The sequence below is a fragment of the Gopherus flavomarginatus genome, chromosome 3, assembly GCF_025201925.1.
Source record: "Gopherus flavomarginatus isolate rGopFla2 chromosome 3, rGopFla2.mat.asm, whole genome shotgun sequence".
Lineage (NCBI taxonomy): Eukaryota > Metazoa > Chordata > Testudines > Testudinidae > Gopherus > Gopherus flavomarginatus.
The window spans coordinates 255,791,782-255,813,782 of NC_066619.1; positions in this window are offsets into that span (position 1 = coordinate 255,791,782).

A 22,001-nucleotide genomic window follows, 5' to 3' on the forward strand; every position below is an offset into this window, starting at 1 on the left:
CCGGGGTATCCTCCTCCTCCTCACCGGATGAGGCTGTGGCAGGGACCTCATCATCAGGGCCCCCACCGATAGGCCTCAGGGCCCATCAGGACCTCCTTCGCAGGGTAACCCTCAATATCAACCTCCCAGTGGAGGAAGTCCCAGAAGTCGAGGACTCCGTAGTGAGCATCCTCACCACTGATGCTCCCACCCGGGTCGCACTGCCATTCATTAAAACTATCCAGGCCATTGCCGACACCCTCTGGCAGTCTCTAGCCTCCATTCCACTGATGGCAAAGGGAGTTGAGAGAAAGTACATGGTACCCTCTCGGGGGTATGAGTACTTGTACATCCATCCTCCTCGCTCCTCCTTAGTTGTCCAGTCGGTCAACGAAAGGGAGCGACATGGCCAGTAGGCACCGGCCCCAAAGTCCAAAGAGGCCAGATGGATGGATCTCCTGGGTCATAAGGTGTACTCAGCGGGGGCCCTACAGCTCCGAGTGGCCAACCAACAGGCTCTACTGAGCCGATACAATTATAACACTTGGGCAGAAGTGGGTAGGTTCACAGAGCTGCTACCCCCAGACTTACGCCAGGAATTTAATGCGTTCCTGGAGGAAGGAAAGAAAGTGGCCAGGACCTCTCTCCGGGCCTTCCTAGATGCGGCCGACTCAGCGGCCAGAACTTTGGCCTCGGGTATCACCATGAGGCATATCTCCTGGCTCCAGGTCTCTAACCTGCCTCCGGAGCTGCAGTACACCATCCAGGACCTACCCTTTGATGGCAAGGGTTTGTTCTCGGAGAAGACTGATCCCAGGCTGCAGAGCCTGAAGGATAATAGAGTCATCATGCGCTCGTTAGGAATGCATACCCCCGTAACCCAGCGTAGACCCTTCAGGCCCCAAACACACTGCCCGTACTTTTACACCTCGGCAGAGGCAGGACCTCAGTAGAAGGAGCGGGCGGGGTGGCCGCAGACGCCAGTCCGGTCCCCAGGGGGGCCAAAACCACGGGCCCTCTAAGGCACCACCGGGCCCTAAGTCCAACTTTTGAAGGTGTGCCCGGGGACGGCGTACCAGTCTCAGGACAGGATCCTTTCCCTCCCTTCTCCAACCGTCTCTCCTACTTCCTCCCGGCGTGGTCCCAATTGACGTCGGATCTTTGGGTTCTGCGCACAGTGAAGCAAGGATACCACCTCCAATTTGCTTCATCACCGCCCTCCCGCCCCCCTTCCCGGTCCCTCTTCAGGGCCCCATCTCACGAGCAAGTCCTCCTGCAGGAGGTCCAATCTCTCCCCGCTGCAGGAGCTATAGAGGAGGTACCTTTAGACGAGAGGGGAAAGGGGTTTTACTCCTGCTATTTTCTGATTCCCAAGTCCAAGAGAGGCCTCAGACCTATCCTAGACCTGCGCAGACTCAACAAATGGATGCTCAAGTTGAAGTTCCGCATGGTCTCCCTGGGAAAGATTATCCCATCCCTGGAGACTGGTATGCCGCCCTCGACATGAAGGATGTGTACTTCCACATTGCCATCTTTCCACCACACAGGAAGTACCTTCGCTTTATGGCGAACCACCAGCACTTCCAATTCACAGTCCTCCCCTTCGTCCTCTCCACGGCTCCGAGGGTGTTCACGAAGTTCATGGCCGTCGTCGCCGCCCATCTCCGCTGGCAATAGATACATGTGTTCCCGTATCTGGACGACTGGCTCATCAAGGGGACCTCTCAATCTCAGGTCCGGCAGCATGTTGGTATAATCACAGACCTGTTCTCCCGGTTGGGCCTACTCCTCAACACCGAGAAATCCACCCTGGTCCCCACACAAAGGCTGGACTTCATAGGAGCAATGCTGGACTCCACTCAAGCCAGGGCCTACTTGCCTCAGCCCCGCTTCCAAGCGATCGTATCGATCATACAAGGTTTACAGGCCTCCCCAATCACCTCAGCTCGCACCTGCCTCGGCCTCCTGGGGCATATGGCTGCATGTACTTATGTGACCAAGTACGCCAGACTCCGCATGAGACCCTTTCAAACGTGGCTCCATTCGGTCTTCCACCCGGGCCGGGACCCTATAGACGTCCTGGTGACAGTTCCCCCCAGCCCTCTCCACTCCCTCGATTGGTGGCTAACTCCATCACTGGTATGCGCAGGGAAGCTGTTCCATCCTCAGCCACCATCGATGACCTTAACAACAGATGCGTCATCCCTCGGTTGGGGGGCCCATCTAGGTCACCTGCATACCCAGGGCCTTTGGTTGTCCCAGGAGCTGACACTCCACATAAACGTCCGGGAGTTGAGAGCAGTCTGCCTTCCGTGCCAGGTGTTCCAGCAACATCTTCACGACCGTTGTGTTTCGGTATTCACGGACAACACAATGGCCATGTACTACATCAACAAACGGGGGGGACCGTCTCCCCTGTGTCAAGAGGCCATTCGACTCTGGGACTTCTGTATAGCCCCCTCGATAGACCTAGTGGTGTCCTTTCTTCCAGGGCTCCAGAATGCTCTGGCGGATTGGCTCAGCCGGTCCTTTCTATGTCACGAGCGGTCAATAAGACCGGACGTCATCCATTCGATCATCCGGAGGTGGGGGTTTCCCCTCATAGGCCTGTTCGCCTCCCGCTCGAACAGAAAGTGCCAGGAGTTCTGCTCCTTTCAGGGTCTCTCTCCGGGGTCGATCACAGACGCATTCCTCCTGTCGTGGAGGCACCACCTGCTGTATGCCTTCCCTCCATTTCCCCTGGTGCACAAGGTCCTGTTAAAGCTCCACAGGGACAAAGCGCATCTGATCCTGATCGCGCCTGCGTGGCCCAGACAGCACTGGTACACCACCCTGCTAGATCGGTCTATGGACACCCCAGTTCCCCTCCCTCTCCTCCCAGATCTGATCATGCAAGACCACGGCAGGCTTCGTCACCCAGACCTGCGAGCCCTCCACCTCATGGCGTGGCTCCTGCATGGCTAAACACAGCGGAGTTGCACTGTTCCGCTCCAGTTCAGCATATTCTCCTCAGCAGCAGGAAGCCTTCCACCCACTCCACGTATTTGGCAAAGTGGAAACGCTTCTCTTACTGGTGCGCAACTCAGGGCGTTACTCCTTCGGAGGCATCGATTCCCACGGTCCTAGACTACCTCTGGTACCTTAAGCATCAGGGCCTGGCAACATCCTCTCTGAAGGCGCACAAAGCAGCTATATCCACTTTCCGGCCAGGTGAGGGTGGCCACTCCGTGTTCTCCCACTCCTTGGTCTCTCGGTTCATTAAGGGCCTAGAGCGTCTCTATCCCCTCGTACATCGCCCTGCCCCTACCTGGGATCTCAATTTGGTCCTAAACAGACTAATGCTCCTACCCTTTGAGCCACTAGTGACTTGCTCGCTCCTGTACCTATCATGGAAGACAGTCTTCCTGGTGGCCATTACATCGACCAGGCAGGTCTCCGAGCTGAGAGCATTCACGGTGGCCCCGCCCTGCACTGTTTTTCATAAAGACAAGGTACAACTGCGCCCTCATCCGGCGTTCCTCCCTAAGGTTGTGTCTGCCTTCCATACCAACCAGGACATCTTCCTCCCGGTCTTCTTTCCAAAGCCCCACTCTTCTCAGCGGGAGCAGCAGCTACACTCCTTAGACGTACGCAGGGCACTCGCTTTCTATACTGAGCGAACAAAGCCGTTCCGAAAGTCTCCCCAACTGTTCATGGCGGTCGCGGAACGGATGAAAGGTCTGCCAGTCTCTTCCCAGAGGATCTCCTCCTGGGTGACCGCATGCATCCGCACATGCTATGACCTAGCTCATGTCCCTTCGGGCCACCTCACAGCGCACTCCACTAGAGCTCAAGCATCATCAGCTGCCTTCCTGGCACGCGTGCCCATCCAGGAGATATGCCATGCATCGACCTGGTCATCGGTCCACACCTTCACCTCGCACTACGCGCTGGTCCAGCAATCTAGAGATGATGCAGCCTTTGGCGCAGCGGTTCTGCATACTGCCACATCTCACTCCGACCCCTCCGCCTAGGTAAGGCTTGGGAATCACCTAACTGGAATGCATATGAGCAATCACTCGAAGAAGAAAAAACGGTTACTCCCCTTTGTAACTGTTGTTCTTCGGATGTGTTGCTCATATCCATTCCAAACCCACCCTCCTTCCCCACTATCGGAGTAGCCGGCAAGAAGGAACTGAAGGGTGGCCGGGTCGGCTGGGGTATATATCCGGCGCCATAACGGCGCCACTCCAGGGGGTGCCCAGCTGACCTGCCAAGTGTTGCTAGGGTAAAAGTTTCTCCGACGAACGTGCACACGGCGCGCACACACCTAACTGCAATGGATATGAGCAACACATCTCGAAGAACAACAGTTACAAAGGTGAGTAACCGTTTTATCTAATAGTAGAATCCTCTCTTTGCAGTCCAGACCCCAAAGTCCTGCCAGTGGATGAGGAGCTCATTTGATATACCACAGTACACAGGGAATGAGGTCATGGTTAGAGAGGCTTCATAACACTTGTTTCCTATAGAGAAGATTAGTCATGCTAAGACTTCCAGGCTCAAGTGTGGAAGAAGCACATCTTGATACAACACAAAACTGTGAAATACCTTCAGAGGCACAGATAGCTGACATGTAAATGCTTACATGATATAGGTCTTCTGTTAGTCGGAATATTACTCAGGTATGTCTACACTATGAAATTAGGTCGAATTTATAGAAGTCGGTTTTTAGAAATCATTTTTATACAGTCAATTGTGTGTGTCCCCATACAAAATGTTCTAGATGCATTAAATCGGTGGACTGCGTCCACAATACCGAGGCTAACATTGACTTCCGGAGTGTTGCACTGTGGGTAGCTATCCCGCAGTCTCTGCCGCCCATTGGAATTCTAGGTTGAGATCCCAGTGGCTGATGGGACAAACACATGTCACGGGTGGTTCTTGGTACATGTCATCGGGTCCCCCCTCCCTCCATGAAAGAAACGGCAGACAATCGCTTCATACCTTTTTTCCCCGATTACCTGTGCTGACGCCATACCACGGCAAGCATGGAGCCCGCTCAGCTCACTGTCACCATACATCTCCTGGGTGCTGGCAGACGGGACTGCATTGCTACACAGCAGCAGCTCATTGCCTTTTGGCAGCAGATGGTGCATTACGACTGGTAAGCTGTCATCGTCGTACTCCTGGGTGCTCTTTTAGCTGACCTTGGTGAGGTCGGTCGGGGTGCCTGGGCAGACGTGGGAATGACTCAGCCAGGTCATTCCCCAGCTGTACTGCACCGTCTTCTGGCAAGCACCCAGGAGATGACGATGGCTAGGGCAAATTAATCCTTAAACACGCTTGCTTTTAAACCATGTCTAATATTTACAAAGGTACACTCACCAGAAATCCCTTCTCCACCTACAGGGTCTGGGAGCCCACCTTGGGTGAGTTCGGGGGTTACTGGCTCCAGGTCCAGGGTGAGAAACAGATCCTGGCTGTTGGGGAAACTGGTTTCTCCACTTCCTTGCTGTGAGCTATCTTCAACCTCCTCCTCATCATCTTCCTTGTCCTCAAAACCCACTTCCATGCTGCATCCTACTCCATTGATGGAGTCAAAGCACAGGGTTGGGGTACTGGTGGCTGCACCCCCAGAATGGCATGCAGCTCATCATAGCAGCAGCATGTTTGGGGCTGTGACCCAGAGTGGCAGTTTGCCTCTCTGGTTTTTTGGTAGTCTTGCCTGAGCTCCTTATTTTCACGTGGCACTGCCGGGATTCCCTGTTATAGCCTCTGTCCTTCATGCCCTTGGAGACATTTTTTCAAATGCTTTGGCATTTCATTTACTAGAACGGAGTTCAGCTAGCATGGATTCATCTCCCCATACAGCGATCAGATCTTGTACCTCCTGTTCGATTCATGCTGGAGCTCTTTTGCGATTCTGGGACTCCATGGTCACCTCTGCTGATGAGCTCTGCATGGTCGCCTGTACTGATCAGCTCACAACGCTGGCCAAACAGGAAATGAAATTCTAAAGTTTGCGGGGCTTTTCCTGTCTACCTGGCCAGTGCATCTGAGTTGAGAGCACTGTCCAGAGCGGTCACAGTGGAGCACTCTGGGATGGCTCCTGGAGGCCAATACCATCGAATTGCATCCACACTACCCCAAATTCGACCTGGCAAGGCCGATTTCAGCGCTAATCCCCTCGTCGGAGGTGGAGTAAAGAAATCAATTTTAAGAGCCCTTTAAGTCGGGGAAAAAAGGGCTTCATTGTGTGGACAGGTGCAGGGTTAAATCGTGGTAACGCTGCTAAATTCAATCTAAAATCGTAGTGTAGACTAGGCCTCAGTCTTCTCAAGGCAACCCACATAAAAGCAACACTGAGCACACAGCAGACTGACAGACCACACTGGATGTCTCTGAAGCAGGAAGTTTCCAGCTGGTAGTCAGTGAGCTGGACTACTCCCAAGCAGATCTGTTCACAGCCACTAAACATGTGAAAACACAACTTCTTAGGTACCAGAGAAACAGACCAGAGATCACTGGGAATGGATGTTCTGGCTCATAGATGGCCAAATCAACCTCTTCAAACTTTTCTTCCTCTTCTGTTACTATGAAGAGAGATTCAGAAGATTGAAAAGGACAGAGGTGAAAGTAAGCGGTACGGGCCGCTATGGAGGTCCGGTAAGAAAAGGAGATTGGCTGAGGGAAGGAGAAGCCTGCCCCCTGCATAAGAATAGTTTAAACTCAGCTGTTCCCTGAGTGGTTCAGCTCCAGGGGTTAGGAGTGGTTTCTGGCATCCTTGTTAATTTCACTCACAGTAGCTGGAGGGAGGGTATGTTTGACCATGGCAGGGGCAGTCCTTTTTTGCCCATGGGATGAGGGGATCGCTCCAATACTAATATACACAAAAAATACAAGCATTTGGCTGCACAGCTTAAACCCAGAGCTAATAAAAGCAGGTGGAAGGGGAAAACTCACTGTCGCATTGGTTTCTCGTCTCCTCCCTCCCCATCCTCCAGCTAGGCTGCAGACAAGGCTCTGCATTCCTCCCTCTTCCCCCTCCCATCAGGGGTTCTCCTCTAGGCTCTAGCTTGCAGTTGGGAGACTGGCTGCGACGCCTGCTGCTGCTGCCTGCATAAGAACAGTTTAAACTCAGCTGTTCCCTGCGCAGTTCAGCCCCCAAGGTTAGGAGCCATTTCTGGCATCCTTGTTAATTTCATTCCCAGTTGTTGTTGGGGGTAGGGCGGAAGGGTGTGTGTGACCATGGCAGGGGCAGTTCTTTTCTGCCCCTGGGATGAGGGGATCTTCTATACACAAAAAACACAAAATCAGGAACTATTTCCAAGTTCAAATTTATCCCACTCCCTCCTCAGCGGAGGATCATGGTTGTGATGTCCAAACTGTTTGCAGATCTTCTTTGAAATGTTACTGAACCACGCAGGGAACAGCTGAGTTTAAACTGTTCTTATGCAGGAGGCAGGCTTCTCCCTCCCTCAGCCAGTCTCCCCGCTCCCTGCTGCAAGCTAGAGGGAAGCCCCCGCAGCTGCTGAGTGCCAGGAAGGGAGAAATAACAGAACCTAGTGTCGGCAGCCTGACTGGAGGAGGAGGGAAGACACGGAGAAAAATGTGACTGAGTTTTCACTTTTTCAGGCTTATTCCAATAGTAAAGTTTTATTACAGACAGTACTGGTAGTAGTAATAGTAGCTTTATTTTCTCTATCTATGTCATGCAATGGGAGGGATCCATGAAGTACGTAGGAGAGGTGGGTTGCTTGCGATTGGACCATATGGGTAAGAAATGTAAATTACTTTCACCCCTGCCAAATGCAAGGGCTCCCAGCTGCCTCTGCAGCTGGTAGCTCCGGTGGTGATTTAAAGGGCCCGGCTCCTAGCTTCAGCTGAATCCCCGAGCCTTTTAAATCCTGATTTAAAAGCCCTGAGATTTAAAGGCCCCACCTCTTCCAATAGAGGCCACGCCTCTTCCGGTTGAGGCCCATCCTCCTCCACCGGACTCTGGAGTACTGGTAAATCCTTTAAGTTACTTTCACCCCTGGAAAAAAAGGAAGACAGTCATTCTTGACACCCTAAAATGACTAAGATGACTGTGGTTGTCAGACCTGGCAGAGCTACCTCAGAGTCCTCCAATTCATCTCAGCTGGCAGAATCTGCTTCAGCATCCCTCCTAGATGCCCTCCTAGCCTCTTGTTGGCCTGTAAGTATCTACATGGGGACCAAACATTTAATAATAGGCTCTTGAATCTCTCGGAGAAGGGTATAATGTGATCCAGTGGCTGGAAGCTACAGCTAGACAAATTCAGGTGGAAATAAGGCATACACTGTTGACAGTGAGGGTAATTAACCAGGGGAACAATTTACTAAGGGTCATGGTGGATTCTCTATCACTGACCATTTTTAAATCAAGATTGGATGGTTTTATAAATGATCTGCTCTGGAAAATATTTTGGGGAAGTTCTAAGGCCTGTGTTGTACCAGAGGTCAGACTAGATCACAATGGTCCCTTCTGGCCTTGAAATCTATGAAATATGTTTGTCTGGAGTTGCTTATGCTGCTGTCATCACCATAGCATAAGCAACTGTTGACAAGTGGCTGCCACCCAGTCATTGCATTCTTTGGCAACCTCCTGAGCAGAAGGGTCAACAGCTACTACCAAGTAAATCTGCAAAGTTGTTACCTGGGCATCCTACACACCTTTTATAAAGCACTATAGGTTGCACCTCCAATCCTCAGTGCAGCATATCCATCCTTTGGCAGGAATTTGTTCTATGCAGAAATCCATAATAGATTAACAGCACTGATTTTAGGGAGTGGAGAACATTTTACTTATTTGTTAGTCCTATTGATCTCCATCCCTGCTAGTTTTTCTTTACTGCTCACCGCATTGCAAATGTTTCTAATTTGGGAAGAGGTCAGGATCGAGAATGGAAAATTTTGTTTCCTGATAATTTCTTTTCGGGATTGATCTCTATTTTTCTCCCACCCCATAACACTCACCCACAGATAATAAATTCTTCATGTATATCTGATGGCCTTTTCTGAGGCCTATATATAGTTAAATATGTTTGACTGGTGCATTACTATTACTATTGCATTCGACGAAGTGGGCATTTACCCACAAAAGCTCATGCTCCAATACGTCTGTTAGTCTATAAGGTGCCACAGGACTCTTTGCTGCTTTTACTATTACAAGTTTGTTTAATCTCCAAATAAGAATTCACTATCTCTGTGCAGCTTTGGAGTACCCATCTATCATGAGGCAGAAGTGGGTGGTCCAGCACTAAAACCCGTGGGCAAGGTTATGCTGCCACCAGTATTTGCAGGAAGAGTGACACACTCTAAATATATCAGGTAGAGGAAGAAGTTGGCCCCAGTAAGGAAATCAGGTAACTGGTTTGGTATTTGTTCATCCTTTGTTGTTTGTTTTAGTATAATGCAAAAGTTATTCAGAGAGAAAGTACATTGTTGCTGAAGAAGCACAATTTAATATTTTGCTTTATGAAAATAGCATTGTTATGAGCACATTACTTTTAGATGTAGTTCCAAAAGAGGGCAAGTGAATAATTTTAATAGGACAAATCTCAATGATGATGGTATTTCTAAGTTGTGGAAATTGCCTTTAATAATAATACCTTATACTTCTATAGTATTTGCATATTTCAAAGTATTTTATAAGCAGTAATTAATTTTGCTTTTTAATACCCCTATGAGATAGGTGAATATTATCCACATTGTAAAGCTTAGGAAACCAAAGAACAAAGAAATTTAAGAGAGACATTTTTAAATGGACCTCAAGTAGGCTTTAATTTAAGTATATACAAATATTTGCATAAACATTTTGGAACACTGTCATCTGAAAGATTCTTTCACTAATACACACAGGTGACAGAACTTGCAAATGCAAACAAATTTGGACAAACATAATCCACTCAAGCAGAATGCATCACCTCTATGCGCAGACGATTGAGCTGGAAAAATATGAATGGTGGCGCTCCAGTGGAGGCCATCCTTTGAAACATGGCTCTAAATGACAATCAAAGCCACATAGGGATGTAACCCTGGCACTGTTAAAATCAAGGGGAGTTTTGCCAATGACTTCTGTGGTACTAGGATTTTACCCATGGTCTCTCTCTTAGAGCTAGGAATAGGATCTGATATGGAGAGCAGGATTAGACCTATGTGAGGAGCAGATTACCTCACATCTGCATACTGTGGGGTTCTTGCATCTTCTTCTGAGCCATCTGGTACTGGCTACCATCAGAGACGGGATAGTGGACTACATGGAACTTAGTCTGATCCAGTCTGACTGTTCCTGTCTCCTCACTCTTAGTCCTTAGCCACAAAATGTCCTTCCACTTCTGTTTTAGGATGAACAGATGAAGGGCTACAATACTTAACTTCTGGTTGTGCCTGTGCTATTCTTCCATAGTGGGGAAATCTTAAAAAATAAAATAAATTCAGAACTGTGCCAATAGTATAATTAATGGATTGTGCACATTAGAAATAAGGTAGGAATTCTGCACCGCAAGCACCATTTTTTCCCCAGGTCCTGCTGCCTATAATTTTATTTTTAAGTATAATGATGTGTTCATCCATTTGCAGTTCTCCTCTCTCTCTCTCTCTCTCTCTCTCTCTCTCCATCTCATTAATGCTTTTTTCCTACAGTAAATCTGTCATGGTGCAAAGCAGAGCCAGATATATGCAGTATGCCCAATGAATACAAACTCTTCTGTGTGCTAGCATAGAGATTACTGTAATTCATGTATCGGAATGCAACAGCGTTTTCTTGGGTTAGTGGTGTTTATATTTAATTAAACTGCTTACCCTTTGATCCTTTTCCTATAGTCTCCTTCATTACTTTAGATATGTTGAAGTATAAAAACAAGTTGATAAGGACTGGACATAAGTTATAATAAAACTTAAAACCTACTTTGTGTTTTTACATTTTCAAACCGTTGTACAAACATTGAGGAATTAGTATTTCTGGGATAGTTAGAGAAACACAGTAAGTATTGATGGGCTGACAGAAGAGTGTAGGGAAAGCCAAGAAACAATAGTGTCTGTGACTGTACAGTATTCACCTATATCTAAAATGTACATGTGAAGCCAGGAGCAGGGAATCAACAGATTAAATTTCTCTCACCCTTCACAGTAATTCTTGTTTATATCTAGCACATTTATAATAAATGAGTGTTTAAAAAATATGTTGAGGCCACTGAGTAATTTTGCTCATCTTTGAACCCTTTTAACTCCTCCAATCCGGGGACTGTCTGGGCATTAGTCTGGTCCCTGGAGTAAATTAGAGCAATCATCGGGGTATTGCTGGACTGCAAGATGTTCTAGCCACAGCAGCAGGGGAGGCATAGAGCCAATAAGCGCTGCACTCCTCCTGTGGGCAGACCTCCAGAGGCCAGATCCTCCAACTCTAGGCTCTTAGCAAAATGAAAAAGCACCAGAACAGCCAAAAATTGGGATCTGCCAAGAATTGGGAACTCCTCTCTCCTTGAATCAGAGGGGTAGCTGTGTTAGTGGATCTGTAAAAAGCGACAGAGAGTCCTGTGGCACCTTCTAGACTAACAGACATATTGGAGCTTAAGCTTTCATGGGTGAAAGCTTACTTTGTTACTCTCTCCTTGAAGTTACAAATTAAATACTATCTTTAGAAAAAACGTATTTAGATAAATATATTTGAAAAACTTAAGGACAAATGGAAGTAGGATCAGAGCAGGAAGAGTTAATTCTATCACTGCCCCTGGCTGGTCTGAAGTCTAGTGCACAGGTAGACACTGTGGAAGTAATAGGGAAAAGTCAGTTCCATCACATGTGAAATGCATTCTTGCCCTATTGGTTGATCAAAAACTAGTGAGGAGTGGCTGGGACCATTGCATCTAAAGATCCTTAATGCCTTGCTGAGGGAGGACAAGTTTAGCATTTGAACATGGGCTGGCCCAGCCCAGGCTCAAGAAACCATAACTTTGTCCACAGTCTTGCCTATCCTTATATAATATCTGGACATTTCTTGAGGTGCTAGTGGCAGGCCAACCCAGCAGCGCCTATCTTAGTCCCAGATTTGGACCTTAGCGTCCAAAATATGGGGGTTAGCATGAAAACCTCCAAGCTTAGTTACCAGCTTGGACCTGGTACCTGCTGCCACCACCCAAAAAATTAGAGTGTTTTGGGGCACTCTGGTCCCCCTGAAAAACCTTCCCTGGGGACCCCAAGACCCAAATCCCTTGAGTCTCACAACCAAGGGAAATAATCCTTTTTCCCTTCCCCCCTCCAGGTGCTCCTGGAGAGATACACAGACACAAGCTCTGTGAATCCAAACAGAGTGACTCCCCCTCTCCGTTCCCAATCCTGGAAACCAAAAGCACTTTCCTATTCCCCCAGAGGGAATGCAAAATCAGGCTAACAAATCCAACACACAGATCTCCCCTGATTTCTTCCTCCCACCAATTCCCTGGTGAGTACAGACTCAATTTCCCTGAAGTAAAGAAAAATTCCAACAGGTCTTAAAAGAAAGCTTTATATAAAAAGAAAGAAAAATACATACAAATGGTCTCTCTGTATTAAGATGATACAATACAGGGTCAATTGCTTAAAAGAATATTGAATAAACAGCCTTATTCAAAAAGAATACAAATCAAAGCACTCCAGCACTTATATTCATGCAAATACCAAAGAAAAGAAACCATAGAACTTACTATCTGATCTCTTTGTCCTTACACTTAGAAACAGAAGACTAGAAAGTAGAAACTGCTTCTCCAAAGCTCAGAGAAAGCAGGCAGACAGAGAAAAGACTCAGACACTCCCTTCCCTCCACCCAAAGTTGAAAAAATCCAGTTTCCTGATTGGTCCTCTGGTCAGGTGCTTCAGGTGAAAGAGACATTAACCCTTAGCTATCTGTTTATGACAATCTTCATCTGTATCCTTTCCTATCTAGCTTCAGACCTGGAATTCGTTGTGCTCACGACTATGGAGAGAGGTCGGATATTCATGCTAATATCATTAGATATTTAGGCAGCCATTCAGAATGCTGACCATGAAGTATTTCTAACTCACCTGCAGGAACTGGTAGGGGCTGGACTGTGTCTCTTTAAACCAATTATCTTCCTTTTGGAGGGATCCCAGAGGGTTGTGATTGGTAGTTGCTAGTCTCCAGAAATCTCCACCTGGGGAGTCAGAGGGTTCAGTTTTGTTGTCTCTCTAGTTCCTCTCATATGGGCTGCATGCCCATCAACCACCATCAACATGCAGATCAAATTCAAGGTATTTATAGCTGTAATGTTTTAGCACGCCGTTACCCTAGACACCAACTGTCTCTCTTCACGCCCATCTTGACAGCTAAGACACTGGGGATGGGTTGGTTCTTGGTTCGCAGGATGGACTGTGAGGGGACCAGGCTAAGGATTTCTTTGAGGATGGCCTCTGGCTGGAGGTCACTCCCCCAAGACACCCAGCTGAGCTGGAGGTCTGCCACATTTGGGACACCTTTCATGACTCAGGATCCCCCTAATGGAGTTGTTGTTGAATCATTTGAGCAATGTAAATCTGGCACATGGATCTATTCTCTCTTAAAGGGGATCGTGCCTTTAGGCTCACTCCTGACGAGAGGATGGTGTGTAATCCTGCTGCCTCAGGAAGAGCACTGGAAAGGAATTGCCTCTGAAGCACAGTTCCTCTGGAGCTCCCTTTTCTGCTGGGGGGGAGGCAAACGGAGGCAGTGTGTACAGGGGATATGCTGAGTTATCCCTTTACCAGATGAAGCATAAAATCCCCCTCATAATCTCTGCACAACTATGTAGGAGAAGGGTTCCAACTAGCCCTCTCCCACCTCCCACCCATGATCTCTTGCTTTTTGTGGAAGATACTGGGCATGCAAACCCTGCTCTCCCCACCCTACACCCCACCCAGGTCTAGGATCCTATGGAGCCATGCAGAGGTGTGGCAGTGGGACCCTTGTACCCTCTTCCTAAATGGCTCTGCCAGGGAATAACTTGCCTTTATGTATGTTTCTGAATGAGGGAGGGAACTCATTGCATCACTAGCTCATGTTTTGCACACCCAGCTATTACAGTGATGGACAGCTTGGGCAAGTTTCTGCACTAGAAGCAGTCTTGTTTAGTAAATATATTAATAAACAGTGAAAGTGAGTGAGCAGCGAGATGGCAAAGTTTGCAGATGACACAAAATTATTTAGATAATTCAAGACAGGAGAAGCCTGGGAGGACCTAACCCATCTAGGGAGTGGGGCAACGTGACAGAACGTGAAAATTCAATGTTGACAAATGCAGAATAGTGCATGTTGGAAAAGGGCTTGCAAATTTAAAATATTACACCTGTAGCAAAATGAAACACTCCCACTGATCTCATATCAATGTCACGATTCTCAAAAAAGATATATTGGAATGGGAAAAGGTACAGAAAAGAGCAACAAAAATGATCAAGGGTATGGAACAGCTTGCATTTGAGGAGAGATTAATAACACTGGGACTTTTCAGTTTAGAAAAGAGAAGACTAAGGGGGGATATGATAGAGGTCTATAAAATTGGGGTCAGCAAATGAAATTAATAGGCAACTGTTAGAAGACAGGATACCAAGCTAGAAGGACCATTGGTCTGACCCAGTATGGCCGTTCTTATGTTCTTAAATAATAATAGGGTAAGTTAACGTTTAGGACTATGTCAGTGACTGTTCATTTCTTGATTGTTCATGGGCTCCACATGAAGGAGCTGTAGAGTTAAAAATGATCCGAGAAAAAAAATTAGCCAATTTGAAAGAAACATTATAACAAAAGAGAAGCTTTGACTTCCATAACTCTAGTGAGCTGAAATTGAAAACCCAAAGCATCTCTGTTACAAACTCTAGAAGGGGAGAGTTGTTTGTTTTATTAATGGATCAGAACAAGTTGCTTGAGAACTAGGAAAACATAAACTTTACTGAGTAATATTTTTTTGTAATTTTTCTTTGTTTTACTAAATTCTGGAATATCGCAGTTTCAACATTTTTGAAAAGTTCAAAGAAAAAAGTTCTCATTTCCCTTTCATTTATTCACTGCAGGGTCTTTCAAAAATCTATTTTTCGTAATTTAAAATGGTGGAAGCCATTCACCCATAATATAGCTACAAACTTTGATATTTATAATACTTTGAATTGATAGTGCTTTCAACAGAGCATCCCAAATTACTTTCCAAACATCAGCTTGAGCCTCACAATGCAAAGGTGAGGAAATGTTATCTGTACTAATTATGGAGGGGAACCTGAGGTACAAGGAGGATGAGCGGCTGTAGGTTCCAGTCTTGCAAACACTTACATTGTGCTTAACTTTCCTCACAGGAGTGGTCCCAAAGAAATCAGTGTTTAAGTATTTGCACAAGTGTTTGCAGGATCGGGGCCTTAGGTAGCAGTACAGCCCGTGGGCTCCTAGTCCCCTGCTCTAATTATAAAAAAGCACATAGTTAAAATTAATGCTGTTTCCACAGTAAGCTCTATGAAGTTGCTACTGCACCTGGGACCTGGCCTTGAGAGGTACTAGGGATCCACAAGTCATTGATATCAATGGGCCAGATTCTATTGGGAATAAGGGACATGTTATGTTCTTCAATTAGAGCCCTGCACAGATAGAAAAATGCGAATCCACACCCAGTCCACATCCCCCAGAATCAACCCGCACTCTGACCTGCGATCCACTAGCCATCTTTTATGTGTATCCGCATCCACACCCCCATCAGCAAACCATGTCACAAGGGTGTGGAGAGGGGTTGGAAATGAGTGAGAAGGGCAGGGTCTTGCAGGAAGAGGTGGCGCAGGGGGTGGGGTCTAGAGAAAAAGGGTCTTGGCAAGGTCTGGAGGGACAGAGTGGTGGATCACATGCTGTTCCCAGGGGCTCTCGAGTGACGGCACCCAGCAGCAGCAGTGCATGTTGCATCATGACTGGGCAGAGGGGTGGGGCACTGGGGCCCCACCCACTCCAATCCCCATGCTTGGGGGTGGGCCCTGCTGCCCAGGAGTCAGCGAACTGGGAGTGAGGCCAGTGCTGCGGGTCCAGGCTATGGTGGGGATGCTGGACAGGAAGCAGCATGGTGAGCAGGTTCTGGACAGCTCAAGTCCGGCCTGCCACCCAGTCCCAGCCACTGGCTGCTGGCCAACAGCCCCAAGCGTGCTGCACCTCCTGGGCTGACCAAGCCAGACGCCATGGGCCAAGCACCACCAGTGAATAGAGCTCTGCATGGTTGTATCCACATCCAATCCACTATCCACAAAAGTGATCCATGGACATCCGCCGATATGAAGTGTCCAAATTTCCCCATGACTCTGTACCATGTGGTATAACCATCTCCAATGTGAACACTGAAGTCACCCAGCAATAAGATTTTGTCATTGTTGGGTATGTTTCTTAGAGTGTCACTCAACTGGCTATAGAACAGTCTCTTCATTTCTTCGGAAGCAAGTTGCCTTGGGGCATAGGCCCTTATTATTGTCAGAAAGTTGTTGTGGGACAGTTGTATCCGCAGTGTCATTAGGTGCTAAAATTCTACAGCAACGTGTGTTAATATCTTATTAGTGATGGACATTTCTATCCTGTGCAGGCTGGTGTTTTGATCTGCCTTATACCCTGACCAGTAGAAATTGTATTATTTTTCTCTAGTGCTCCACTATCATGTAGACTAGGCTTGGATAAGGAAGCAATATCTATTCGATAGCTGTGTAGCTCTTCCACTACTAATGCAGTTCTGCGGGCTTGATTTTCCTTTGAGTCGAGTACTGTGTGAACATTCCAACATCTGATTGTTAGTTTCTGTCCATTTTTGTGATTGTTTCTCCCACTTAAAAATGGAGATCCCACTGATCGTGGAAAATCATCCAAGAGTCAGTGAGAATTGAGCCTTTTTTACCCCAAATTTTTTAGGGGCCTCCTTGGATTGAGCCAGGTGGGGCCTTCCAGAATAGGGCCTGCCCTGGTCCTCTTCTCTCAGCCAGTGAGAGTCATAGGATGCTTATGTGAAGATCATTGGCTACCAGCTTCCAGCTTCTCGGCCTGTCGGTACTGCCTAGGAAACTAATGCCATGTGTCTTTTGTTAAGAGTTGGTGAATGGTGATGGTGAGGTACTTTCTTGGTGGAAGGTGGAAACTGTTGATATCAGTAGATTCAGGGCCGGCTTCAGGCTGATTCAACCAATTCCCTTGAATTGGGCCCCACCCCTAAGAGGGCCCCGCACCCAAGCCCCAGTACTGCTTACCGGCAAGAGCCGGTGCGCTGTATCAAGGTGGCCTGGCTTCCCCAGGGGGCAATTTAAAGGGCCTGGGGCTCCCAGCAGGGGCTGGAGCCCCAAGCCCTTTAAATTTCCCCCAGAGTCCCACTGCTGAAGCTCTGGGGTAGGGCTGCGGGGCTCTGGGGGCTATTTAAAAAGTTTGGGGCTGCCACTGCTTCTACCACCCCAGCCCTGTAAATAGCCGCTGAAGACCTGCCTCTCCTGCCGCTATTTACAGGGCCAGGGCGGTGGAAGCAGGGGAGCCCCGTGCCCTTTAAATAGCCCCCGAGCTCCAGGCTGCTGCTGCTGCCCCGGTGAGGGAGCGAGGAGGAGGAGGGGGCACTTACCATACAGGGTGGGCTGTATCCCCTGTACCCACACCCACTGCCTGCAGCCAGCCCCTGCTGCATCCCCTGCCCACACCAGCCCTGCACACCCTGCCCTGCCTCCAGCCAGCCCATCTGCAACCAGCCCACACCCCGTGCCCTGCCCACAGCCAGCCTCTGTCTGGCTGTCTCCAGCCAGCCCTGCACCCCCTGCCCTGCCCTGCCTCCAGCCCCGCACCCCCACCCTACCTGCACCAGCCCCTGTCTCCAGCCAGCTCCACACACCCCTGTCCTGCCCGCACCAGCCCTGCACCCCTGTCCTGCCAGCACCAGCCCCTCACCCCTGCCCCGCCGTTGCCTGCAGCCAGCCCTGCACCCCCTGCCCACAGCCAACCCCTGCCGCACCCCCCCCTGCAGCCCTGCCCGAAGCCAGTCAGCCCCACACACACTCCTGCCCGCACCGGCTTTGCACCCCCTGCCCTGCCTGTAGCCAGGCCTGCACCCCTTGACCTGTCTCCAGCCAACTCCTGCCACACTCCCCTGCCTGAAGCCAACCAGTCCCGCACTCCTCTTTCTCCAGCCCTGCCAACCCCTGCCGCACCCCTCTGCGGCCCTGCCTGAAGCCAGCCAGCCCACCCCACACACCCCTGGCTCCAGCCAGCCCTGCACCCCTTGCCCTGCCTGCAGCCAGACCCTACCTCCAGTCAGCCCCAGCCCTGCTTCCAGCCATCCCCATGTCCACTTGTGCCCTGCAGTTCCCAGGACAATAACCCTGCACACCTGCTTCAATGAGGGCGGCAGGGAGCAGCTGGGACCCACACATATGCACACTCTATGGTGACCAGACAGCAAGTGTGAAAAATTGGGACAGGGAGTGGGAGGTAATAGGGTCCTATATAAGAAAAAGAACCAAAAAATCAAGACTATCCCTATAAAATCAGGACATCTGGTCACCCTAGCACACCACCAGGGAGTGGCGGGGACCCACACATGTGAAATGGAGCTCATTTCTAATTCAGGCCCGTCTTTTTAAAAAAGAACTTTAGGTGGGGTTAACATACATCCATATTTTCCTGGACATGTTAGGCTTTTTGGTTCTTAAATCGCCATCCAGGAGGAATTTTTAAATATGGATGTATGGTAACCCTATTGGTACAAAAAATACATACTGCAGCACATCCCTTAAATCAGAACTTTTTATAGAGAACTGGTTGCTAAGAAATGAAAGGCTTTTTTTTAAACTTCTTTTTTTTTTTTTTTAGTCATCCCTGCCGGGGCCCCACCGAAAACGTTTGAATTGGGCCCCATACTTCCTAAAGCCGGCCCTGAGTAGATTGTCCATGCAGAATAGTTTTAAGTACAACCTGCGGTGCCTATCAGGATGCATGCTCTGGGACGTTACAACGTTTATCCATTGAGAGGCGTTGGGGAAGAGGAAATCCCATTCCTAGAACCTCACTCTGGAGGGCATCCCTGCCTTTCCCATAGGTACTAATCAGGGCCAAACATCTAGTATCTGGATCCGAGACTGCTGAATCTAGGTATACATCTTTCATCGACAGCAGGGAGAACAGTTGGGGCTCAAATAACTGAGGGAATCCTAATATGGATCAACAACCATCAAGCCTCAGGTGCCTGGAGGACAACTCTCTTTGGACAACTACAGGAGTCACATGGCCAAGTTAGCAGGCATTGGGGGCAGATACAGCACTCTCCAGCTGTCAAGTCTTTATTATTTATTTATTTATTCTCATCCATTTTATAATTCTCTTTTAGTACACTTTGTGAAAGTGTTCAACTTTGTTCGAAATGCAGCCTGTAGTCCTTACAGAAGTTATGTGATAAGGCTCTTTTGGTCACACAGGCTGGCACTCATGTTGCACCAAACCATAAAAATTGAAATAGACTAAATAATTCAGATAGCAACTAATCAACAGTTAATCTCCCCCAGCTGCCAAAACAACTCAAGCGAGCCATAAAAAATGGTAAACTTATCCTAACAAATTAAGCAGCAGGGTCACTGAAATAAAACCTATAAGACATTAAAATGATTGTAATTGGAGAATATTTAGTCACATGTGAAACAAATCAGGTCACAATTGTCACCAGAGTCCAAACTGAAGATAATATACAAAAATGGAGATTTTAAAATTAGAACCAATTACATATGGGAAAATAACAACAGCTCAATATGAAATTCTGTGTTATGTCTATCTGTAGCACATGACTTTTATTTCAGTGTCCTTTCTTCTTGCTCAGTGCTGCTAAATTCCTGAAGGGGAAAAACAGATGCACTTTAGAGAATACCATTCTGAACAAATATCACATTGTTTCATATTTTGAAACAACAAGCTCTGAACTATTGGAGCTGGGTCCTACTATAGCATAAATTCAGTGATCTTGTGGCCTCGTCAAATGCAGATAGGGTATGCTTACATGGGGAATATACAGATATTAGTAAACATGGTAACTAGCATGTTTTAACTAACTTGATGTTAGACATGACTTAGTAGCTAGTGAAGACAAGGACAGTGATATTTAAATGTTTTAGCTGGGTTGGAGTTAATCCTAGCTAATTGTGATTTATTGATAACTCTAAAGTCTCTTACGGCTCACCACAACAATCAAAAACTTTTTAAAAATGCAACTACTCTTGCTTACTTCATGTAAAATCATGCTAGAAAACATGTTGACTAATAAGACCATGTCTACACAACCACTTATGTTGGCAAAACTTATGTTGCTCAGGGGTATGAAAAAACACAGCTCTGAGCAATATAAGGTTCACTGGTGGAAGTGGTAGTATGCACCACGTTATGTGAGTGGGAGATACCTGAAATAGCTATCACTGCTCATTGAGGGTGGTTTAATTATGCTGAGTGGAGAGCCCTCTCCCTCTGGCACAGAGTGGCTACACGAGAGACTTTCCAGTCACGGAGCTGCATCAGTACAGCTCTGCTGCTGTTAGCTCTCTAGAGTAGACATAGCCTACGCCTTTGTTTTATTTTCTGCTTTTTATTTCCTCTCCATTTGTATGACATTCTGCTGGAAAATATGAGGCGGTTGGTTAGTTTATGGTCATTTAGTGAAAGGAGTGGACATGACTAAAGAGAAATTAAGAAGAACTGGTGGCTCAGGGATTTGGCAATGGGATCTAGAGTCTTTTTTGACTTATGTTACCAATATGAATCCAGTCCCAGGTCAAAAGTGACTGAAAATGATTGCTATCTGAAGATTTTTCTGTGGTCTCCTTGTGAAATGTATCCTTGATCTTAAGGCAGTTACTAAGGGACACTTGTCATGTACAAAGTCATCACCGCAGTTGACACTAATTAACACCCGTATTAGCAGCTTCAGCAGATAGGACAAGGGGCAGAATCAGCCATGGAGTCTGAATTATCTTGGTGGTGTTCCTTATCAATATGGAAATGTAGAGAAGTTTGTGCTGCTGCTGCCTCCATGTGTAACAGGATGGTCTGCCCCTTTAGTAGGCCCTGAAGCAGGGAGATTGAAGGAAAGGGTGTGTCCTTTCAGCACTGGGAAACACCTGAAGCTGCTATTGCAGGAGATTTCCTTCAAAAGTTCACTGCGGATAAAGTCTTAGCAGGGACCCCCAGGATCCTGATCTGATGTCTAGACACAGGGAACATTCAGGATCAAATGAGGTTCAAGGAAGGCTGAGAAAAAGACCTGAAGCTCAGAGTGCTCAAGGAAATGCTTCGATTTGGTGTTATGTTTAAAGAATAAATCAGTGCCCTGAGGAAAGGGCCTGAAAGGGACCTGGGTTCAGAGAGAGAGGCTAGCAGCCTTACTATGTTCTTATGCCAGATAAGAGGGTTTCTGTCTTTTAGAGGTGTCAAGCCAGTATCTGTCACAGTTACTAAATTGTTTGAATTAATAAAAAGAAAAAAAGAGTTTTGTTTTAAACTTGTTTACTGAGCAGGGTGGGAGAGATGCCAGAAATCCATACGTTTCCATAATAGGAAGGATATTGCTCCTGGATTTAAACATACCAATGGCATTTGAAAAGTATACATATCCTTAGTCTTTCTGTAAATGTCTTCAGCAGATAGGTGTGGAGTATTGCACCCTTCTTGACTGAGTAATTACATTCCTTTAATCAGTAGTACATGAACAGATTAGTCTGTTTTAATTGTGACATTAATAGTGCCTGTATTCTAAGGACAGTTTTCAGTGTGCCTCAAATATAAATTAAATCTATTTACTTTGGAAAAAATCTTGACATTAACATTAGACAGCTGCTTAATGTCATTCCTTCAGGCAGTCCAATAAATTTTAAAGGCACACTAGGATGCATTGTACAGTTCTGAATGTCATTCCTCCTTCTGGTCACACAACAAATTTAAAAAACACGCTAGGATTTATTGTATATTTTAAAGTGATGTGTAGGAGATACTTGTATATGTGCATTTCCGTTCTCTTTCAACAAGCTTTGGTTGC